General features: G+C 36.1%; 1 protein-coding gene across 4 annotated transcripts in view; it reads left to right on the plus strand.

The window, feature by feature from the left end:
- Positions 1–10706: 10706 nt before the first annotated feature.
- LOC120420403 (hemicentin-2-like) overlaps positions 10707–19029 on the plus strand; it is a 72522-nt gene continuing 64199 nt past the window's right edge. For all 4 annotated transcript variants that reach the window (XM_039583412.2, XM_039583413.2, XM_039583414.2 and 1 more), the window contains exon 1: positions 10707–11362. The gene's annotated coding sequence lies outside the window, so the exon portion shown is untranslated. The remainder of the gene's footprint in view (positions 11363–19029) is intronic.

Here is a 19029-nt window from a genome sequence, read left to right on the forward strand (position 1 = left end):
ACACTACAAGATGCTTTAACCCGATTTTGGAAACTCGCTCCCGTTTCTCGGATATCGCAATACACACTTGTGACATAGACCAATTTATCATCAAAATGATCGTGCACACTTGTGACACGTCATACATGTTGTTGGAAAATGTGGAAAAAATTTCTTGTTTTTCACAAATGTATGTGCACACATACTTTCTAAAGGCAATGCAACCTTTTGATTTTGAAAATATACTGATTAAGTCGGTTAAACCATTGATTTGAGCTTATTTTAGTTTGTATGGGAATTCTGTGCAAACTTGTGACACGTAGTACAATTTTACTTTCGAAACACACTTGTGACACGTGCTTTTCAGATTTTTGATTACATAATTTACTGCATCTTTCAACTGGTGTAACCAAATTAGTTCAAACTTGGAGCGTTTGTTTAGCGATAGTATACGAACCGATTGCTTCAAAAAGTTTGGCTCTACCATTCATAGTTTTAAAAATATTTATCATCAAACTCAAAAAATCAATTTTCTCGAATAGTACTAAATGGTCGTTGTCACAAGATAGCACACAACTGACGATTTGTTGAAAGAAAAAACAACTTGGGAATAACATTTTTTGTTATGGAAGAATACCTTCAACTGTTATTGGGATGATCGGATTAGTTGTTAAAATAACAAAAAAAAAAATAACAAAGATTTGTTCGAAGAATAACTACAGGTGTTATTAGTCTGTTATTACAATAACAACCCAATTACACAAATTTCATAGCGATGAATAACAAATCTTGTTATAAATAACATAAAATGTCATTGGCCTAGTATTTTCAAATATCAAAAAAAAATGTTATTCTCAAGTTATTTCCGTCTCCTCGGGATGGTAAAAATCTCATCCAACCATCAAAGTCCGATAAAACATCGACTCTAGTGGCAAAATGTATTGTCAGGAATGCCAGATTATCCATATCTATTCCTTCTTTATAATCAATCAATAAAAAATCTTTTTTTACTTTAACTAAATCTAACGTTTCAAATAAAACTTTGAAAAAAAAATCAATGAGAACCTGTGAGTCTCCAAACATAATCCTAGCAACGTTTTGTTAACACTCCATCTGTGTATAATGAACTTTTTTCAAGTTAAATTTTTGTACTATTTTATTTGAATGGCACTTTGTGTCATCTAGAGATCTTTTTTTCGATCTTTTTGAATAAAAAATCAGAGATGGTCATTTGGGCTGATAGAGACATACTGCATGAATAAAACCCAAAAGGATTTCTTTATTCATAGAAATAGTACACACAAAGTCTCATCCAAATAAAAATAAAATAAAGTTGTTCGAAGTCTGCTTAATTTGTTCGCACTTACACTTACTTACACGAGAGAAGCAGTTTAAAAAAACTCCTCTCCCATTGAATGGATTGCAATCCTTATTTGATTAATATGAAGTAAGAAAATGCATTTAAATCATATTGCAATTGCTGAATATTTTTAACAACGAAACCATTCATTTAGAAAATCACATTAAACATCTCAAAAAAACAAAAATTTGTTGTAGCGTCGCTAAGTATCGGTAATTTATATTTTAAGTTATCATTAGTTATCATACAGTGGCAATGCCGTCCTGCTGAAACGTTGATTTACTTGACCCACTGACCTGATATCTTCGACAAACAATCAAATCAGATTTTGTTGGACATTTCCTATAAAAACCCTTTCCCACTTAACCAACCCGGTGAGGGTCAATCTTTGCCCACCAGTCAACACCCCATTGAACTGGACTGCACCCTAATTTAATTTTTCAACTTCCCACCTCCTTCCCCGAACTCCACCCGGTGGCCAAACAATAAAGTTACCCAAATTACGTGCTTCCCAGCGTCATTTAACCGCAAGAAGACGAGCATCCCATTTACCACCAACCACCACCCCCAGGAAAGCAACAACCACCCTCAGAATTTACCGAGAGAGAGAGAAAGTGGAAAAATGCGGTTCAAGTTCAAACACATAATTTTGCATTAATTGACTCCCCCGATGTAATCTGCCGGATCGTTTCATAATTTTTCAACTTCTCTCAGCACTCACCCTTATGACGGTACTGACATCAGGGAAGGGCAAAAGTGATTCTGTCATATCAGAGGAGGGAAAAAAAACGAAAAAGGTGGAGTCTTACGCGACAGTTTTGAAAAAACATCGACAAAGATGCAGCCGATTGGGCGTTTTTAGGGAGAAGCGGATAAGTATTTACACTCCCATCAATTTTCCAGTGATAACACGGTATTACCCTTGGTGTAACCAATATTAATTACCAAGAGAAAAAGCAAAATACTGAAGATGAATTGTTTAGACAAATATGAACTTATTTTTCAGTTTTTCTTCAGGCAAAATAAATGTTGGGGGCTAAAAACGGTACAATCTTAATTTTGTGCATTTTTTGTAAGTCAACAAATCTTGGTTTTTGAAAAATACCCTAGAAATCGCTCCCTCTCCTTTATTCTGCTGTTTATTGACCCCGTCGTTTGAAGCTGCGTACTGGCCCCATCAACCACGTGGAGCCTTTTTGAAAATTCTAACAAAAAATTTAGATCGCAATCGAATAGGGTAAACGTCCCAGTGTTGGGCTTGTTCCTTTATTAGACCTACCAAACTTAATTAAACTATATTCTGTAGACAATCGAGATTTTTTAAGGAATATGCCATTTGGGAATGAAAGGGGGAGGGGGGGGGGGGAGATTGAAAAATCGGTAATGTTTAGATCGGTAAACCATCTGTCAAAATGAACAGAATTTTACCGAATTTCGCTTGTATAATGACAATAATGAACTGCATTACCAAATTTCGGAAAATACAGCCATTTTCATCTTACCAAACTGTTTAGTAGTTGAAAGTTCGGCAATGTTTACCGAACATGGTAAAAACAAATTAAATGTATACTTACAGTTTTAATCTTCATTTTGGTTAGAAAAATACTATCTTAAGTTTGAAATTGTGGAATAAACACATAACTTTTCACATTTTTCCTGGCAAGTTACATGTGTTTACTAGGTCGAACATTTGCATGAATTTTGCTTGATGACGTCATTCAATTCAGCGTCCAATTTCCTTTAAAATTAGCAGTCGAGTTTTGTTCTATCATTTTCTGTTTCCAAGATATGGCCAGTATCGCCATTTGAAATAAAAAACTAACTTAATCCACCTATGTGTTGGAGCCTTCCTCACTTATTACCAACAATGGCTGATATGATGGAATTGTACAAAAATTTCATCTATTTTTTAAATCCGGAATAAAAAAGTACATAAACGGAAAAAACGGAATCGACGTAACACCTTATAATGTGGCCCAGGCAGGCTTTTGAACGGGTTCTCCGTTCGTTCAAGTTCACACAGCAACACGAAAAATAACAGCTCTGAGAACGAACGGTCGTCTCTAAGAAACGTTCGTTCAGTAGGCCTTTTTGAAACGAACGGAGAACCCAGTTCAGAACTTCAACAATTTCCTTTGATAAGACCTCAGTAGACTAGCTAAACTTCATTGACTGTTTATCATCCATTTACATATTAGTACTGCTAGCTTAGTGGTAACAATTAGGTTTAGTAATCAGAGATAGTGTGTTCGAATCTCTTTTTTCCTGTACTAGAAAAGCATTGATTTTTTTTAAATCACGGTGGCAATAAGTTTTAGTCTCCATTTTAGTTGGGGTGCTTTTTGCTTTTCAACCGTTTCATTTAGTCTCCCAAGCCTCCCAGATGGAGTGTCCCTTGATTTGTATAAAATGTTATTTCAGTCGACGTCAAAAATTTGATACCCAACCACACAAAAAAAATATTTCAAAAAAGTGAGTCTCGAACTCACTTCCTTTGAATACTGTTCTAGCATGTTACCACCGAGCTAACTAAGCTCTGTACAAATCAATCTACTGAATGTTTATTTAAGTTTAACAGTTGCCATAGAGAGCCTCTGGTAACAAGCGGTTAACAGAATGCGTTCCAAACTTTGAAGAGAACGGCACGAAAAAGCGACGTTCTGTTTTTGGAACGAAACGCAATGGCTCCTGCGCGGTGGGTTCAGTTAGTTTTGAAGAAAGAGAACGAACGCAGAACGGGTTCCGTTCAAATTGCATGACTGATGTGGCCCTCTTAAACCTTGCGATTTCGTCAACGGATCCACAGGCGTGTATCGTTCTTTTTGCGACAAGACTCCGCCTCCCGGGTCTCCTAAGTGTGAAGGTATGGCACGGGGAGAGGGCACCGAATACCTATATTAACACTTAGAATTTTTTGTGTCTGCCTCGGGATTCGAACCGGCGACCTCTGGATTGTGAGTCCAGTGCGCGGTCCGATTGATCCACACAGGCAGACGTACATAAATATCACTTAAGTGGCCATGCATCGAGACAGGGTTGCCAGATCATCAATGTTTTGGACTCGTTGGAAAGGTCTTTTGATAACCTACGATGGGTCGGATCGTGGACCCGGACATAGTTTACATACATTTAAGTGAGATGCGGCTTCAAAAAAGTACATAAATGTCACTTAAGTGGCCATACATCGAGACAGGGTTGCCAGATCATCAATGTTTTGGACTCGTTGGAAAGGTCTTTTGATAACCTAACCAACGATGGGTTGGATGGTGGATACGGACATAGTTTACATACATTTAAGTGAGATCCGGCATCCAAAAAGTACAAAAATGTCACTTAAGTGACCATATCTCGAGACAGGGTTGCCAGATCATCAATGTTTTGGACTCGTTGGAAAGGTCTTTTGATAACCTAACCAACGATGGGTTGGATGGTGGATACGGACATAGTTTACATACATTTAAGTGAGATCCGGCATCCAAAAAGTACATAAATGTCACTTAAGTGACCATATCTCGAGACAGGGTTGTCAGATCTTCAATGTTTTGAACTAGTTGGAAAGGTTTTTTGATAACCTAACCAACGATGGGTTGGATGGTGGACCCGGACATAGTTTACATACATTTAAGTGAGATCCGGCATCCAAAAATTACATCAATATCACTTGAGTGGACATATCTCGAGACAGGGTTGCCATATCTTCTATGTTTTGGATTCGATGGAAAGGTCTTTTAATAACCTAACCAACGATGGGTCGGATGGTGGATCCGGACATAGTTTACATACATTTAAGTGAGATCCAGCTTCCAAAAAGTACATCAATATCACTTAAGTGGACATATCTCGAGACAGGGTTGCCAGATCTTCAATGTTTTGGACTCGTTGGAAAGGTCTTTTGATAACCTAACCAATGATGGGTCGGATGGTGGATCCGGACATAGTTTACATACATTTAAGTGAGATCCGGATATATGTGAAAACACATTTTTATACATAACTTTTGAACTACTTATCAAAACTTCAATCTGTATAAAACTCGATCTATGGGACCCTAAACCAAGTCGAATGCAACAGGTTCGGGTCAAATCGGTTCAGCCAGTGCCGAGAAACATGAGCTAGTTTGTTGGTCACATACATACATACACACACACATACACACAGACATTTGTTCAGTTTTCGATTCTGAGTCGATATGTATACATGAAGGTGGGTCTACGACGTTTTTATGAAAACGAAGTTGACTTTATAGCTGTCGGCCACCATAAAGGAGAAAAGCTCGGAACTTAACCTCAAAGGTAAACAACCGAATGAACTTTTTTGACAGGTGTCAGTTCCGGGACTTAGCATTTAAAATTATTTGTTCCGGTTGTTCCGTTTCGCATGGACACAAACACGGCCAGGAACACGGCAAGGACACGGCCACGGGAAAGGCCAGGAACAGGCACCTACAAAGCCAGGGACACGAAAACGGTCAAAAGCATGGGCAGGAGTCCGGACAAGGACACGGCCTAGAGCACGGCCACGGGAACGACCAGGAACAAGCACCTACGTGGTCAGGTCCACGTACACGAACACGGCCAGTAGCACGGACAAGCACACGGACACTAATATGGAAAAAAAAACTCGGGTTATGACGTTTCGCGCAATCGGAAGCAAATTCAAATTCGAAAAATTGCTAAGTCCCGATTTGACACCTGTCAAACCACTCAAACGGCACTCACAAAATGAATACTGAGTTCTTTGAGTTCATTTGCTACGTCACGGTTTTCTTGCCTATTGCTAGTACCAACCACTAGTGTCTTCCTTTTTATCTACACAGAAAAAAATATTTCTGTAAATTTACATTATTTATCATGTACCACAAGGTATCATGATAAATGATGTATATTTCCATTAGGTCCATTGGAAATTTACATTAGATTCATTGGAAATTTACATTAGTTTTGAAAATTTACATTAGTTTTGGAATTTACATTACTTTTGGAATTTACATTAGTTCAAATCAACTAATTCTGATTGGCCAATGGGAATGAGAAGCTCCACTTGGATTGCAGTAGGAAAAGGGTGTGGCCTATGTTCTATTTTAAAATGATTGAAGCGGGCAGCAAAAGGAAATTCTGATTTTAAAAAGTTGTTTCACAGGTAGGGGACGCATTCTCGTCGACGGTCAAGTGGAATAATGCTGGACTGGAATCGAACGGACGACGGGTAGGATGTTCGGTGTTACTGCTGCTACCCGCTGCCGACTGAGCCATCTTCGCATTTTATAAACGAGCGGCTAAAGCATCAACTTGTTCAGGTCGAGGCACAGGCAGTGAGCCAGCGAAGTATGAGAGCGATAGAAAGAGAACCAAACATAACTATTTTTAGTTCGGGTAGTTTTGAAGTCAACGTTTGGCAGAAATACATTGGATATATGATTTACATTAAATAGGAATTTACAGGAAGCCGAACGCGGGTAGAAATTCATCAGATTTGAGTTTCCATGCTCAACGTTTCCATTAGATTCATGATTTACATTAGATTTAGATTTACATCGGAGTAATTTCCATTACTTTTTGCTCATTACATCATATTTCAACATTACATTGAGTGAGTTTACATAAGAAACAGCATTTACGTGCTGTGTAAATTTACATATTTTTTTCTGTGTACAAGGACTTCGCCGCCCTGGGCTCCTAAGTGTATGAAAGTATGGCACGGAGCGACGGCGCCGAATACCCATATTTACACAAAGAATTTTAGAGCGCCCGCCGCGGGATTCGAACCAGCGACCTCTGGATTGTGATTCCAGTGCGCGGTCCGATTGATCCACACGGGCGGGACGTTTTTATACAAAGTTCATTTTTAGAGCAGGATTATAGCCTTACCTCAGTGAGGAAGGCAAAAATGTCGTAGACCCACCTTCATGTATACATATCGACTCAGAATCGAAAAATGAACAAATGTCTATGAGTATGTGTGTGTGTATGTATGTATGTGACCAACAAACTAGCTCATGTTTCTCGGCACTGGCTGAACCGATTTGACCTGAACCTGTTGCATTCGACTTGGTTTAGGGTCCCATAGATCGAGTTTTATACAGATTGAAGTTCCGATAAGTAGTTCAAAAGTTATGTATAAAAATGAGTTTGTACATATATCCGGATCTCACTTAAATGTTTGTAAACTATGTCCGGGTCCATCATCTGACCCATTGTTGGTTAGATTATCAAAATACCTTTCAAACGAGTCTAAAACATTTGAGATCTGGCAACCCTGTCTCGAGATATGGTCACTTAAGTGACATTTATGTACTTTTTTTTAAGCCGGATCTCATTTAAATGTATGTAAACTATGTCTGACTCCAGTGACATTTATTTACTTTTTTATTCCGGATCTAAAAAATAGATGAAATTTGTGTACAACCTTATCATATCAGCCATTATTGTTTGTACAGTCATCCCACATATTCGGAACACCCACAAATTCGGAACACTTTTGTGGTAATTTGTCAATAGGATGCAAAATGCAACTTTTCTGCCGACCCTGCTATTTTTAGGACCTTTATTTGGACATTCTCTTGCTATTCCCCTAGTAAAAGTAGTATTTTTGATCAAAAAACTTCATTTCAAGACTATTTTATTCAGAGCAGCAAAACACTGCCTCCAAATTGCCTGTTCCATAATTGTGGGATGTTATTGTGCCTCCCACAATTGTGGAACACCTGAATTTAACTGATATTTTCACAAAAAAAAAGTTATCAGACCATTCATAAAACATTACTAAGCATGAGTTTTATTGGTTTCAGAGTGTGAAGTCATTATTTTGTAAAAAATATGTACTCCTGGAGAGAAAGAAAAGTTTGTTTACATCGTAAGAAAAAAGTGTTCCGAATTTGTGGTTTTCAAGGGTCAATGTTTTTCTTTAAAAACTTGATATAAAACGTAAAAATGCACAGCCGGTCTATACATCAATCGAAAGATCGCAAGAAAAGCTTTCACATGAAGGTAAAAGCAAATCATTATGTTCAATTATCGATTTTCTATGAATTTTCGAACGTTGGTCGATCTGTAAACTGTTCCGAATATGAGGGATGACTGTAATGAGTAAGGAAAAAATGGGACGATGCCAAAAAAGAAGCAATCCGATTTTGATACCGTCATCAGGGATGAAATTGGGTCTGGGGGGTCAGATTGGTTCATACAAAAATGCTGAAATTTGTATGACTCAATCTCACCCCCAGACCCATTGTCACTCCTGATGACGGTAGTATAAACAATTCCGCCAAATCTGAGGATGATCAGAAAAAGTCAATTTCGAATTGGTACTTTTTTGTGTACAGTTAGGGTGAAATATTCTATTTATGTTTTGGAATCGAGGAAAACCAGGACAAAATAAAAAAACGGGATTCTGGACCCACACGGAGAAAAATTAGTTCTGAAAATCGTGAACAAGCGTTTTTGAAAACTGGAACCAATAACAAAGTGTGCATAAAGGCTATAATCCTGCTCGAAAAATGAACTTTTCATGAGAAGTTCGTAGACCCACCTTCATGAATACATATCGACACAGAATCGAAAACTGAACAAATGTCTGTGTGTATGTGACCAACAAACTAACTCATGTTTAATTTGACCCAAACCGGTGGCATTCGAATTGTTGTTGGACGTATAGATCAAATTTTATACAAATTGAAGTTTTGATAAGTAGTTCAAAAGTTATGCATGTTAATAGGTTTTTTCATATTTCGGGATATTAGATAAATGGCCAACAATTGATTCAAATGCCATCACGTTACACGTCGTTGGATAGGTAAATGAAAAACCTTTCCAACAAGTCCAAAACAATATAGATCTGGCAACCATATCTCAAGTTATGACCACTTAAGTGATATTTATGTACATTTTTGAAGCCGGATTTCACTTAAATATATGTAAACTATGTTCGGATCAATCATCCGACCCATTGTTGGTTAGGTAATCGAAAGACCTCTCCAACGAGTACAACATAAAGAAGAACCCTGTCTTATGTTATGACCACTTAAGTTATATTTATGCACTTTTTAAAACAAGGATCTCCCTTATTTGTTTGTAACAATTTCCGGATCCATCAACCGATCTTTTGTTGAAAAGGTAATCAAGAGACCTTCCAAACGAGTCTGGTAACCATGTTTAAGAATTAATAATTCAGATGAAAAATAATCCCGGATCAATGTTTAGGAAGTAGTGAGAAAGGCATCAACCACATAGGTGGATTAAGTTAGTTTTTGAATAACGTGCCATGAAATTTGAACACTTTGCTCCCAATTTTATGAACGCTTGTTCTAGATTTTGGGACCTTTTTTTCTCCGTGCACATACTTTAAATCTAAAAATGAATCGCACAAACAAATATATCGCAAGGAATTAGATAATTTTTCAAAAGGACGTAACCTTGCTTGAAAACTCCCAAATTTATGTCTTGCCCAGACAATGCCCAGTGATCTCGGTTTGGGACCGCAAGAAGCTCTGAAATGGGCCACTGGGCCACAGCGCGAGGGCTAACACCACCTAATACCCGGGACTAAGACTGATACAAACTATGCTTTCCCATAATTTCGCTGCCGGCCAGCGGGTATTGGATTGGACCACACACACACACACACACACACACACACACACACACACACACACACACACACACACACACACACACACTTTCACACAACATTACATTACGAGGAAATGTTAGCTTTGGTGTATTTTATCATTTCTTACTCTCTATATTGAGAAAATTATAAATAAAAATATGCTTTCAGATCTTTTGATAATTGAAATGACATGACATTTTGTTGTTAACTAAAAAGCTATATGACCACTTAAAGAGATTATTTCGGTTTATTGTAATCATAAGAAACATACAAATTTGTAATGTTTGTTGTTACAAACCCCATTTGATAAGTTCAAATAATAAAAACATTCTCCCATAGTAATATCATTCAGAAGGTCATGTCATTTCAACAACAACAAATGCCAGTAGCCATCCTCTCACACTACAAAACATATTGCCGCAAAGATATTTCCGCCTCTCGAAGAATCTCCGCTCTTGCTGCCTATCCTAGTTTTTTTTTAACATTTCCCCAGTGCTGTTATCAGTTTGTTCCCACAACAGACTCATAGAGTCTTAACAAAAACGAATCTGCTCATGCGCCTTGAGGATCCACTTCTGTTGCGGATTGAGGGGAACAAATCTTTGCGATTTGAATGAAGTTCATTTTCGAATGAATCTCAGACGAATGATACAAGGAACTCAGATGAACCAACCGATACGAAGAAACATCGTCCAATTCCGGCAAGTCGAGGCCCCGAAGAGCAGTGCAAAATGTTTGGAATTTGCAATCATTTGCAGTACTTCATCAGCTGTATCGTCGGTCGGTTGTGCGAATTCCCAACACGTGTGCGTAAACCAGAACAATTTCAGAACAGAATCTACTGAACAGCAGTCAGTCAATCAGCCAGTCAGGAAGTGTATTGGCCACGTGTCACTAAAAGGGTAATCGGTAATCGGTGATCGGAGCAAGATAACGGTGCTCGGTTTTCCCGTCCTTTCTTCTACCCTCCCGGTGGGAGATACTCCCACGTGGTATGCCCGGTGGGGAACTTTTGGACGAAATCGACTGACGCGAGATGTGCAACCAAATTTTAATTGCTCTCAATTAATGTGTTAATCTACTGATTGATTGAGTACAGTGAGAGTGGCATTTAATTGGTTTGTTTGCTTGGTTGTGTGTGCCGAGTGATTTTTTATTCCATTCTTCGGTGTGATTAAGCGATTTTCACTGGTTCGTGTTTTATCCCGTGGGTGTTTATACCAACAAGTGACCGAGAAAGTGAATTAATTCAATAAACCAGTGATACCGATGGAATTGTGAGCTCAATCCGGAACCAGTTGTTTGTTTTCAACTGTTTAACATTTCCAGTGAAAAACAATCCAGCGAATAAAATACACATCCTGATTTTATCCTGTTTGCAAAGGAAACTCAACGCAACAAGAAGTCCAAACCAGAGTAAGTGTGTTCTTGTCATTTTCTAACCCACCAATTCAATTTATCTGAGATAATTTTTGGAGCGACGGTGATGTGGCTTCTCGTCTGATACCGATTGAAGTCACCATTTTCTCGGGGCGATTTCATCTTGGAAACGTTTGATGAATTTGTTAAGAAACTGTCGACATGTTTGATGTGTAATTTTATAATTTATATTATGTAAGATTATACTTATTTCTTTTTTCAAAAGACACAAAATAGAATGTCTTAATACCATTAACTGATTCAGCATATTTCCTTTACAGATTCACAAAACTCACAGCAGAAATATTCAATTTAACCAAAAAAAAAACTCCTAATGGTTAAAACTATCCCCTGTTGTATTTTTGAATAAATCTGAAAATCTTACATTGTACAGAAAATCTTAAAATTTCTTGCATTTGCGTAAAACTTCATCAATTCAAACTCTTGTAGGCGTTGGATTTATATTTTTTTGTAAAAATATCATTTAGAATGAATTAAAATATGTTTTTTACATTTTGTCGGATTAGGGGCAAAACAGGTATTCGCCTATTTTATACAGTACTATTGATCACAAAAAACTAATTCTAACTTTTTTTCAAAAATATTTTATTTAATTATTTTCTAAACCAAATACCTCAAACTAACGTGGAATTTCCCGAGGATTCCGAACATGTCAAAATTGAGACCGAAAAGTGCCGTCTTGTTGGTCCACAGGGCAAAAGTTAAAGTTGTAAAAAGTATGTTTTAGAAAAATCGAAATTTATGAGAAAAGTTGCGATTGGCCAAAAAGTTAATACCGAAGACTTATAGTGCATGAAATTCCATAACTTTTGACCTGTATGGGTATTGAAGGCTGTTGCAAAAAGATATTGAGGTTTAAATAAATCCATTTTGTAACAATGATTTGCAAAAGCTATGAGAAAAAGTCAAACCAATTTCGGATGTTTATGGCACATTTTGAAGGGATTTAAAAGTCCATTCGAATGAAAGTAAGAGAGTTGAAGTATTACGGAAATGCGAGCAATTTAAAGATTTTTTATGCTGTTTGGACCTCAAACTTCAAAGCCCGTTTTACCCCTCAAATTTGGCATGAGTTCATCCCATGTATAGACAAACAAACGCAGAAAATTTCATCCAAATCGGAGCACCTCGATACGACCTATTTCACATTGGCGAAAAACTCGCTATTAATTGTTATTTATGCAGATCCGGCTTCCAATCTTAGATATTTTTTTTTTTCAATAGTGTTTGAAAAATTGTTGCGTTGAAAATTTTTATAATTTTTATAAGAAAAAAATCAATAATTTTATTGAACTAACTAAGTTTATAAGCTTTTTAAACAAAATAAAATATTTTTTGGTAAAATTGACAAAAAGTCGGAATTTAGCTAGACATTCGTTGAAACTAATTTTGTTTATACAAATATCAATTTATATTGCATTTTAAAGTGAATTCGAAACATGAATCAAAAGTTTTCACACTTTATATCAAATTTGTTCTGCTGAAAATGCCTATGAATTCGAAGATTTTTTTTAATTATGTTTCAAAAACACATGATATTTATTTTTTGCAAACTTATTTTACCTTTTCTTAGTGAAAAATTGTCCAAAGAATCCGAGAATGCATCACGCTTCCGTTTTGAAATCAAAGTCATTGAGAAAATCCTGACACTTTGATAGTGCACGGAGAGACCGGCCGGGGCAAATCTAAGAAAATCTTGGTTAATTTAACTAAAAGTATGGGTTAATTTTTTACACAGCTTTTTTTCAACAATTGAAATTGCTGACCACCGATAATTAAAATTAACTAAAAAAATACTTGGAATTGCCATTTTTGTTGGTTAAATGGCCGAAAAAAATTCTAGCAGTCGACTGCTAGAATATTTTTTTCAGAAAATTAACTAAAAATTTCTTGTTTTCAGCTGAAATATTGTGGAATATTCTTTTGAAGACTGGCTGGGAAATGTTTTTCAACTTTTTTTCAACAATTTTTTTTCGTTGTATCAACCGAAATATTTTTTCATGCAGCAAATTATTAGTATTTTATAACAAAACATTTCTTAATTAGACATAATTTATGTAAGTGTTGATATATATTTTCTTTAATTATCTAACGATATAGGCTGGGCCGAATTTCTAGCTATATTTTAACTATTGTCTTACTTGAATTCAGAAAAATATTCGTACATATAGTCAATAATTAGCTGTTGTTAGCAATATTAATATTGAATTTGCCATAAATTTTGTAATAATGCCTCACAAATTAATGCTGAGTGTTTTTATTTTCGCATTTATTCTGCCTAAAAATTTAACGTTTTGTACTAATTTGTTTTTTTTTGCATGAAGTTGTTAAGTTACTGTTAAAAAGCATCAAAACAAAACTTTTTTTTAACTGTTGTTATAAAACATGTAAAGTTTGATTAATGTTTAAAAAAATTACGTTGCATTAAACTAAAAATAATGAAAAAGCATATTACAAATTTTGTTAAACATATTTAAAAAAGATGTTTAATTTAACATGAATTCCTGAAAAATAGAAATCGAGCAAAATTTTCACCAAGTTTTAAGCTTATATTTTTATTATGTTGTATAAAATTAAGTGTTGTATCCACTTACCATTACTGTGAAATCATCCGATAAGTCATCATCATCTACAATGGTCTCAGGTTTAGTTATTTTCCTTGTGGTTGGAAACAGAATTTTCACTAAAGTGAACCTTTTGCTGCAAATAGACATGTGAAATGTATTAGTAATTTAATACAAAATTCTTAATTTCGGCTATAAACTGAAAAAAGGAACGTAAATAAATGTAATTATATTGAGGAAAGAAGAAATATCAATAATGCTACTTACCACTTTTGGCAACAAACTTTCATTGCATTTGATTCAATTTATTCAACGTACTCCGATTCCTGAAAAAAATATTTTGAGTTTTACTTACCAGTTTATTGAGCAGTCGTATTGCAACAAAACTTTCAAGATAATAATTATCTTCTTTTATATATTTTATATATATTTTTTTATATTTTACTTCATCTCAATTTTTTATGTTGTTTATGTTGCTTACACATGGCATTTCTATGTATTTTATAATTGATGATTCTGGAAAAAAAATAATGGTTCATTAAGATTTTATCCGTCGTAAGCACGAAGCTTTTTAATGATTCAGTTTTCTAATAAGAATCACATTAGATAAATTATTGTGCAAAAATAAACCCATACTTACTTGGATTAACCAACATTTTGTTAAATTTGCCCGGGCTGCTCTATCCGTGAAGAGTCATTTCCCTTCTATTGCCCTCTCGTTCCATCAAACATTCTTCTAACATCTTCAACTCACTCGCATTGGAGGTCCTCATGGCAAATCGTCCTCTTGCTCTTCATCAACAAACCTACTCATCAATTCCACCTCCCCAGTTGCAACACTTTGATGTGCCACTTCAACATTAGCTAAATAGTGTAATTTTCATCTTTCACATCCTCTCACTTCATAATTAACAACACAAACTCAACAAATCGACCGCTCTCGTTCGAATCCTGACTTCAAATGACAGACGTAAACAAACCCAAGTTCATCTTTTAAATATTCAACCAAATGTAAATTATATTCAACCAACAAAATTTTTGATTTTCCTAAAACCAAAGCTAACAGTCGAGCACGTTCATTCGAGTTCGGGAAATCTGTTAGCTTTTTGCCTCTAGCATTTTCAACAAACAGGTTATTAAATTAATACTAAATTTTAGTTATTTTAACGGAATATTGGCAGTAACAAGTACGTTTTTGTTAAAATTAACGAAAGTAAAATCAATAATTTTAATTGTTAAAATTTCTGGGCACGGTCTCTCCGTGTGTTATAATAAAACAATTCATCAACATTTTCTTAATTGCAGTCAACTAAAATGTCAAAATTTTATTAAAGCTTCTTCTGATAATACTTTGAACACTTCTCTACCACGGTCAGTATGATTCCATACCATTCCGTATGTATTTGATTTGTACTCTTAATTTTGCGGAAAAATCTTAAACATATCACAGTCACCCCGTTTTACGGTATTCAAAAGACCTTTCCAACGAGCTCAAAAGTTGTAAGCACATAAGAGCATTGAATTATGAAGATGAAAAACGAAACTATTGGCACTACGCCCCCCGGGGCATGGCCTTCCTCTAACGTGGGATTTCTGCTCCAGCGCCTCTGACGAGACAGGAGAAACCGGGACCGACGTTTTACTTCACCATCCGATAGAAGCTCAGTGGATAAGGCGGGAATCGAACCCGCGTCTCATAGCATCATCGGGATCGGCAGCCGAAGCCGCTACCCCTGCGCCACGAGACCCACTGAATTATGAAGATCTGACTCCCCAATCTGATGGTATGAATAATGGTGAGTCAAATTGATAGAGCACTGAAAGGTCCGCCCTTTTGTGTCTATTTTGGATAGCATTACCCTTTAAATGTGAGGATGGCAACAACCATGTAGGGGTGGATTAAGTAAAGTTTTTAGTTTATACCGTTTTAGTTTATGGTGTCAAACCATCGGGGTTTCAGTGTAAATTACCTTTATCCGTGTGTATTCTTCTGTACTAAAATCCTAACTTTTACCCAAGGGTCCTGATTGTTCAAAATCAACCACTCCATTCGCGAGCACAAATAGCAGGCGACGCGATACTGCCCTGATGAATTACTACTGTTTGTCACTTTCTCACCATTCGCTCCCGAACACTCTCGCTTCTACTCTCCTTCTCTCTCTGATCGGCTCAGTCTCCGAACGGCTCAGGCAGGCCGAACGTCACCGATCACTCTGAACTGAAAACATTTTTTCTCTGATGCGCTGCGTTATGCTCATTGATTTGGGTTGCTTAAAATCAATGTTATCAATTAAATTGTGCATTTATTGTGATTTCATAACATTATAGACACCATTCAAAGAAACTTAAACCAAGAAAAAATCAAATTGATGGCTAACTGAGGGCGTGAAGACAAAAAGACTGCCGCGCAGGCATTTTGTGAGAATGGCTCTTCGCTGAGCATGGTAGTGTTTGAGTGTCGTCGAGCGACGGAGTAGGCAAAAATTTTCACGATGTATTTGTTCGCTGAGTGAACAGTTTGGGCCACTCGCTGGCTGCTTGCGAGTATCATGCGCTCATGAATGCTAGCGGGTTAGAATAGGCGACGACTGGATAGGCGATGAGTGAGTGGTTTCTGTTCATTGAACCGAAAATCAGGACCCTTGCTTTTACCTTTTCGAATGTTCCACATATTGTAAAAACCAAAATCTTTTTAAAACCCAAAATTTAAAGACATTTAAAAAAGAACATTTTTTATAGCAAACTTCAAAAATGTTTGGTCCATGCAGCAAAATTGATTTTGTGGCAACAAATTATGATATGTTTTTTTTTTTAATTTGAAACAATTTCTGGTGAACGTTACATACATATTATTAAAAGTAAATAAACTTAGTTAAACAAACATTTAATTATGATTTTTTTTATTGTGACATTGAAATAAACCTTTGTCAATTATAATAAACAAGCCTTACCCGACAAACTTCGTTCTGCCTTTTTTCGGTTGTTGACGTTTTTAACTTTTTTGCTTATTCAGCCTCCTGTGATCAACATTTGATTTTACGTAACTTTTCCCATACCATCTGCAGATTATGTGGAATCGATTCCAGAGTGGTCAAAGTTATAATTTTTTGGCGTAAGAACCTTTCTTGGACTTAGACGAACTCAACGCAACAAAGGGCACCTCGATCCGACGTTCCGTGATGAATTGATTCGCGTTCGAACAAAACTGTCGAAATTTTTTATTATAATAAATGATTTGAAATTGCACACTTAAAGGCTGAGTTTTGTAGGAAACACATTGACTATCATAGTCACCCCGGTTCTTAAAATAACAATTTTCAACGAAACTATTTTTAAGCACCATTGAAAAAAATGTGGGGCCTACCCCAGTACATGTTTTACAATATTAATGTTGATGTAAGTCTTCCGGATGAATAACATTTCAAAAATTTATGAAATTATGAAATGAGAAAGGACAACTAAATATACAGCAATTCCCCACGAAAACAGCATGGAAAAAAACAAAAGTGCTCGGATCGGGCTCAAAATTTTTCTGGGGGTTCCCTGGCCGAAATAATTAGACCCGTATTTTTTTGTTTGGCCATTAGGGTGACCTACGGCGTGTTAGGGTGGTCTGAAAAATGGCCATTTTCGTCGATTTTCGCAAAAACCACTTTTTTCAAAAAATCATAACTCCTCGCCATTTTAACCGATTTCAATTGTCTTATACGCAAATGAAAGGTGATAAGTTGGCCTTTCAAAGAAAAATAATAAGAAGTTTCAAAAATCTAGGCTAACATATGAAAAGGGCGTATGAAACTTTTAAATGCCGTTTTGGCGGTGTCTGGACCAAAGAGCCTATGTCTGGAAATATTTTTATCGGATTCCCCGAACATTTTTACATAACATACTAAAAAATGGGAGGAGTTCATTAACAGGATTCCGAGATATGATTTTTTTGAAAATAAAATCCGTGTTTTTTGACGCGCCTCGCGCAAAAACCGGAGAATGACGAAATTGGCAAAAAATCAGCTTTTTTCACTAAAACAGCGATAACTTCAAAATTTCAGCAATGACCTATACATGTCTGGGTACCAAAAGTTGCGTCTTTTAATCATGAAAATTTTGGTACCCAAACATCTATAGGTCATCGCTGAAATTTTAAAGTTATCGCTGTTTTAGTGAAAAAAGTTGATTTTTTGCCAATTTCGTCATTTTCCGGTTTTTGCGCGTGGCGCGTCAAAAAACACGGATTTTATTTTCAAAAAATCATATCTCGGAATCCTGTTAATGAACTCCTACCATTTTTTAGTATGTTATGTAAAAATGTCCGGGGAATCCGATAAAAATATTTCCAGACATAGGCTCTTTGGTCCAGACACCGTCAAAACGGCATTTAAAAGTTTCATACGCCCTTTTCATATGTTAGCCTAGATTTTTAAAACTTCTTATTATTTTTCTTTGAAAGGCCAACTTATCACCTTTCATTTGCGTATAACACAATTGAAATCGGTTAAAATGGCGAGGAGTTATGATTTTTCGAAAAAAGTGGTTTTTGCGAAAATCGACGAAAATGGTCAATGGCCATTAGGTCACCCTAATGGCCAAACAAAAAAATACGGGTCTAATTATTTCGGCCAGGGAACCCCCAGAAAAATTTTGAGCCCGATCCGAGCACTTTTGTTTTTTTCCATGCTGTTTTCGTGGGGAATTGCTGTATATTAATAAATTTGAATGAAAATGTTATACAACGGAATAACAAAAAGGTTACATTTCGATGGTTAACAGGGTGGTAAGGCATGCCTAGAGGGTGACGAGCGGGAATTCCCGGGAAAAAATCCCGGGAAATCGACCATTTTTGGACCTCTCGATTCCCGGGAAATTTGGTCGAGACTCCCGGGAAATTTTAAACTTATAAATATTGAAGCATAATTACATAAACTAATAAGAAAATTATTTGGAAAATTCTAAATTGTTTTAAACATTGTATGTTCAATACTCGATGTTCAAGTTCGAATAAACCAATTCTTCTCTAATCTTCTTATTCAGAAAGTGTAAATTATAAATTCCAGTAATTTTAATTGAGAGAAGCCAAAAAAA

Source organism: Culex pipiens, chromosome 1, assembly GCF_016801865.2.
Source record: "Culex pipiens pallens isolate TS chromosome 1, TS_CPP_V2, whole genome shotgun sequence".
In the NCBI taxonomy this organism is placed as follows: domain Eukaryota; kingdom Metazoa; phylum Arthropoda; class Insecta; order Diptera; family Culicidae; genus Culex; species Culex pipiens.